Source organism: Meleagris gallopavo, chromosome 3, assembly GCF_000146605.3.
Source record: "Meleagris gallopavo isolate NT-WF06-2002-E0010 breed Aviagen turkey brand Nicholas breeding stock chromosome 3, Turkey_5.1, whole genome shotgun sequence".
In the NCBI taxonomy this organism is placed as follows: Eukaryota; Metazoa; Chordata; class Aves; order Galliformes; family Phasianidae; genus Meleagris; species Meleagris gallopavo.
Genome location: NC_015013.2, coordinates 46,922,545 through 46,928,352, shown reverse-complemented (window position 1 = coordinate 46,928,352; position 5,808 = coordinate 46,922,545).

Below are 5,808 nucleotides of genomic sequence, written 5' to 3'. Positions count from 1 at the left end.
GACAATGACTGACCATGGGCCAGTGGCCTGCAAGGAACTGGCAGGGACGTGGATGGGCTGCCACAAAAGATAACATTCCTAGTGGCAGGTTTCCATGTTTTTTAATCATCTTCTCTACCTCTGAAGGATAAATGTTATTAACATAAATGTTTTCCGAGAATGGTTTGAGATTTCTCCATTCTTTGTGTAAATGAAGTGTGTTTTTATCTGAAAAGTAGTATTTTACTATTTCTTTTCTTCTATCATTTTTTTCTCATATGTTTCATGTGTTGAAGCTGATAAAAACTGATGTTTGTAAATTAGTTATTTTATTATCATATTTCCTCATGTTTTGCTAATTATTCCATAAAAGAATTAGTCAGTTTTTGAATACTGTATGACTCATACAAATGGATGTCTCCAGAACATCACAAATACTTTTCTTAATGAAAGGATATATATGTCTGTCATCTTATATCTTCTATTGTCATTCTTTCCTCAGAGAGGAATCTCTGAATGAAAACACTTTGCTTTTTGAGAGTTGATCATCTTCTGTGACTAATTACCTGTTGTTCATAGCATTGAATATAGTTCTAGTAAAATTCTTGCCATTACAGAGAAGTGTGACTTCATTTGAATAATCAGCAGCAAAAGAAACATAAAATTCTGAGAAGTAATGATGCTACTTTTTATATCAGTATGCCAAAATGGGAGAAAGATTAAATATAGGGCATTTGGCACAATTCCTTCTAAGTGGAACAATTTTCAACATTTTCTGTGTGCATACAGCTGCTCCAGAACGGGTGTGCTCATTTCAAAAAAGCTTTATTGAATTTGAGTCAGATTTTAATAAATTTGATGACTGCTCTTGAGAGCTTCCCCAAAGTGGACTTTGTTCCCTTAAGTCATGATTTTATTTCCCAAGGAATTTTTAATCAATGTTTCACTGCGAATTTTTTGAATAATTCCTTTGCAGCTTGCTGTAGCAAACCTTGAATAAATAAATCTGTAATGCATAAATATTCTACTAATTCAAATTTTCATATCTTGTAATTAGATGGAAAATAATAAGCGGATGAGATTAAGAAACAACAACTATATGGTATTTCTACAGTGAGCAGAAATAAATAGGAATATCATGCTAGTTCTGTGATATCCCATCTGGTGGTCTACCCATGCTCAGTGCTGTGTACTGATCAGTGCCTTGCTTTGCCCAATACTAAAATGATCCCTTTGTCTCCTTTTGACTCTCATTTGTTTTTCTTCTTCTGATATCACCAATTCCAGCACTCTAAATACTGTGTTTTCTGATCAGTGCTGTCTACTTTCTCTAATATGCAAAGTATAGCCACCACATCACTGCCATCCCCTCATTCCCTCAGTCTGTTCAGACATTGTCTTCTACAGCGCTGCCTTCTTGCCATGTCTGGCATTGACCTTCTCACCCCTCCCACAGTCTCAACATGGATGTTTTGGCAATGGGAACTCCCTCTGCAACAGTTTGTCTTCCAACTCTTCCAGCCCTCCACTGCTTCATGCTGTCTGCAAATGCCTCTTTGCCTCCTGTCCACTTGCTTTCTTTCCATCTCTCCACTGGTGACTGTTGAGCTGTGATGTGCCTTTCAAAATTAATGTGAGCACTGAGAGGAAAGGGGAGGTACAGTTCTTCAGTTCCTACATACCAAATCCATAGGGGAGCATGTTTTCCTTGGGCAGGAATGCTTCTTGTTGCTCCTTGCTGCTTTCTTTCACACTGACCTGTAGATTTTCCCAATTTATATAGGTCACCCCAACTTATTTAACTTGTAAAGCAACTTGAGGAATGTGACAATATTAAATGATGGAACAAATGACTGTGATGACCTGGACAGATGGCATATATATTTAGGCACAATATATCAGATTACTTAGTGTTCCTAAAAAGAAAGGCAGTATTTCGGTCCAAGAGACAAGTCTTCAATTCAGAAATATCATTACTGTAGTTTGTATTAACCTAAGCCCTTGAAAGCTGCCTGAACAGAGAAGAAATTGCAGTTACATCTTCCTTGACCTGGTTGAGACATGATGATATTGCAAGGAAGTTTCTCTAAATACCTTCAGCAGGTTAATGTCATGATTCTGCATTTAGACATGCACTTGAATGACAAACAGTGCCTCTAGAAGCTGGTGGGTATTTTCTATCAATGAAAATTCTGAAGGGCCTTGGTTCTAATGTGTGTTGAGCTGCCCCCACTCTGCTTGTTTCCATATGACTTGCAGATGAGCCTGTGGACCAGTAGAGGTGTGTTATTCTGCAGGTAGAGCTGACATATGAGAGAAGTCAAGCAAGCATGGGAGATTTCCCAGTGTGATCTTCTTAAACGTATGAATTGCATAGCATATTTGGTAAATAAAGCTATAGTCCAGTGGAGTGGCTAAAATTCACATGGGGCATCAAGGTAATTTTAACTGGCAGGAGAAGAATTTGATCACGAAGTGACATGCCAGCCATATGACAGAATTTAAACAGTTTCTGTCAATCAGATGCTATGTGTCAGTACTATTATTTATTCTTTTAGGGCATATATCCATTTACATCACTGTCATCTGAAGGAGAGAACAGCATTACTGAAAATAAAAGCCAGTGCTGGTAACCAAGGGAAGGGAAACAAAAGATATATGTCACTATAGCATATGCATGGTATGGCAGAGATTTCTGGTATTATTTATAAGAGAAGCCATTTTAGGGCCAAAAAAAAAAGACCTCCTGAAAGTAGGTTTTAAATTTTGGATTGGAAACAGTAAGGAATAGAAGAGACAGATGTGCACTATTAGGTCTTGAGACATTACTATTCTAGCTTACGTAGGTTAATGTCCTCATCTATGGAGACATCCTTCTGAGTCGTTTGCTTTATTCTTGACTGTAGCCCCAATCTAGCAAAGGACTTAAACATATGCATAATTTTAAGTATGTATTGTTAAGGGATTAGAAAGCAATTACAGCTTGTCAAACCTTCTCAGATGTCAAATCCCTTCTCTTCATCACAATCCTCTGAGAATAGCATCTAAACAGGATAAAACTTCAGAACCACTGGAGCCTAGTTTTTTTTGTCAAGGCGGGACTTTCATGGACACTCTTCCCTATCCTACACATATCCTATTCTCCTTTCTAAGGAAAGGACACTGTAAGTGTAGGGCGGATGATAGCCGGAATAGAGATTGAGGAATACTAAGGATGTTGAGAAGTGCACCTGGAGGATAGCACAAAGCGAAACTTGTTAAAAGAGAAATTATGTCCAAAAACATACAACCTCATTCTTTTCCTTTTCCTCAAGACACACAAAAATGACATTTACATATGATGAATAATATTGAGCTGTAGTTTGAAATAAAGTATTAGATGAAAATGTAGGCATTTTCTCTGTCCTGGGAGAAGTGGAGGCAGATTAGCAACTTGTTAGAAAACTTTTCCACCTCCTAATTTTTGGGATGATTATCTAAGTCAATCACACTCAATTCACACATCCAGAGCATAAATATATACCTTTTCTCCCTGTTTGCGACATGTTTTGTAAAAATAAATAAATACAACATTGAAAAAAACACACAACTCTGTGAAAGCCAGTTGCTGTATTCTTTAGCCGTGTATTGCTATACAACATTTTTCTTTTGAAAAGGGGGTGCTGGGGGCACACAATGACCTGTGGAACAAGCTGTTTGAAGATGTATTTGACACTCCCAAATGGCTTTATTTATCACTCTTTATGGTGTCACTCAGTGGTTTCGGAAATGCAAGCTTTTATCCAAATATTATTTATGTAGCTAAAATTGCATACCAGTGGGCCACCAAATAGATACAGAACACTGTGGCCTCATTTATTAATTTCTGGAGTAAAAAATACACAGCAAATGAGCTGCACAACCTTTACTGAGCAACCAACTGAATCATAGGAACAAAGCTGTTTGTAGCAAATGAGGAAAGGTCATTTGACTCACTCAAGCTCATTAGTCTTATTTAATATTGTCCTTATCCAGCACCAAGAAATAGTTGCACAGCCTTACCTTCAATGCTCTACCCCCAAGGCCATGCCTTACAACTCAGTTTATCCTAATGAAGTTCCTTTGGAAAGCAACAACAAAAGAATGAGAGATCTTTATTTGAAATTCTTACTTTTATTTTTCTCTGATACGTTCTCTTCAAGTTTGCACACTTGGTTCTGCTGGGGTGAAAGTGGTGACCTTAAGCTATTTGTTATTGTTCTCAGACTTTTTAAAAGGTATTAAGCAAGAAAAGTGTGGTGAGAAGCACAGATATAGAAAACAGGTGTTGGTGACAGGATGATCTACTGAGAACTAATTGTATCATTATGTGTTAAAAACATTGCGTATTCTTTAGAGGAATGTCAACAAGCAGCTGACAATTTGGTGAGTCTGAGGCTTTGGTTGGAAAGGAAATCTGGAGTTTTCTACCTGGCTTGGTAAAGGGTTCCTTCTCTGATCTGAGCAGCCCTTGGTGAGCAGAATTGAATCCCACCGTGCTGGGAGCAGAGAAAAGCAGTAATGTGAAGCAGGAGCTGCCAGTCCCTTGGAGGAAGGACAGCCTGGGGTTGCTATTGCAGGGAACTGGGATTTTACAGAACATTTTATTGTTGGTCCAGCCAGTGGGAGATGTAGGCTGGGATGAGAAATGATGAGAGCAGTCCCATTCAGACTATATGCAGTGAACCAAATTGCTCTGCTATTATCAGTGACAAAACATTCTTCAGTGTCAAAGGGAGCACAGATGGACAACGTACTACTGAACACAGCTATCTTGCTACCACTTCTCAGCTCACTCATTGCTTGAAAGTGATAGCTTGTAGTAAGGGATTCCAACAGAAACTAAAAGGTGAGACCATCAACTAAATCACACAATAACGTCAAAAAAAGTGAATTACAAAGTGGAAAAAAAAAAAACTTTCAGTAACGCCTGCAGGTAACAAACTCACCTCTCAACAATAACAACAGTGCACTTGGCTCTCTTGTCAGGAAGAACTCATACTCCTGGCCATTTGTTAAAAATCACAATTTTTATATGGCTGAAATGTGCTGAACTTTGAAAATCAGCAAGAAGTATATTGTAATGTGCATACACTGTGCTGCTTCATTTGTTTCATCATGTGACTAAACCATAGATATTGACTTTCATGCACTGGCAACCTGAATCCTTACCAAGTCTACTAATGCAAAATGTTCAAGCCAAAATTTCCAAATGTAGTCGTCTGAACTAAAGCAGTAAGAGAGGACAGAATTCCTAAACATCTTCTAATTTCCTTCTAGTTTCTACTGGTTAGCATTAAAGAGCCAGAAACAGTCGGAAACAGAGATGGAAAGAGGAATTACGTCATTGGAAGAGAATGGTTGTGCTGGATTGAACCAAAGGTCCATGTAGTCCATATTCTGTCTTTAGTGCAGAGAAGAGTGCTTACAGAAGAATAAGAAGAGGTCAAGCAAAGATACTTCTTCCCAATCAGCTCCTAGCCTTCATTTTTGCTCAGGGAATTTTCCAAGAGAAATCCCATTCCCTTCATTTTTTGTCTTTTCTATTTAGGTTGCAAGCCCTGAGACTGCATTTTATAATTATTCAGTTACCAGTGTTGTGGTGTCAGATGTGGGTACACCAAGCATACAAATGTGATATGTCTGGGCATGTGGGTCTGTATGTACACATATGCATTGGACAAAATTACTTACTTCACATTTCTGGAGATGAAACCTGAAAAACTTAACTGAGCCAGCTGAATAAAATGATAGAAAGCTTGTTCTGGCTCAGACTGATTTTTCTTTCTTTTTTTTTTCCTTTTCTTTTTT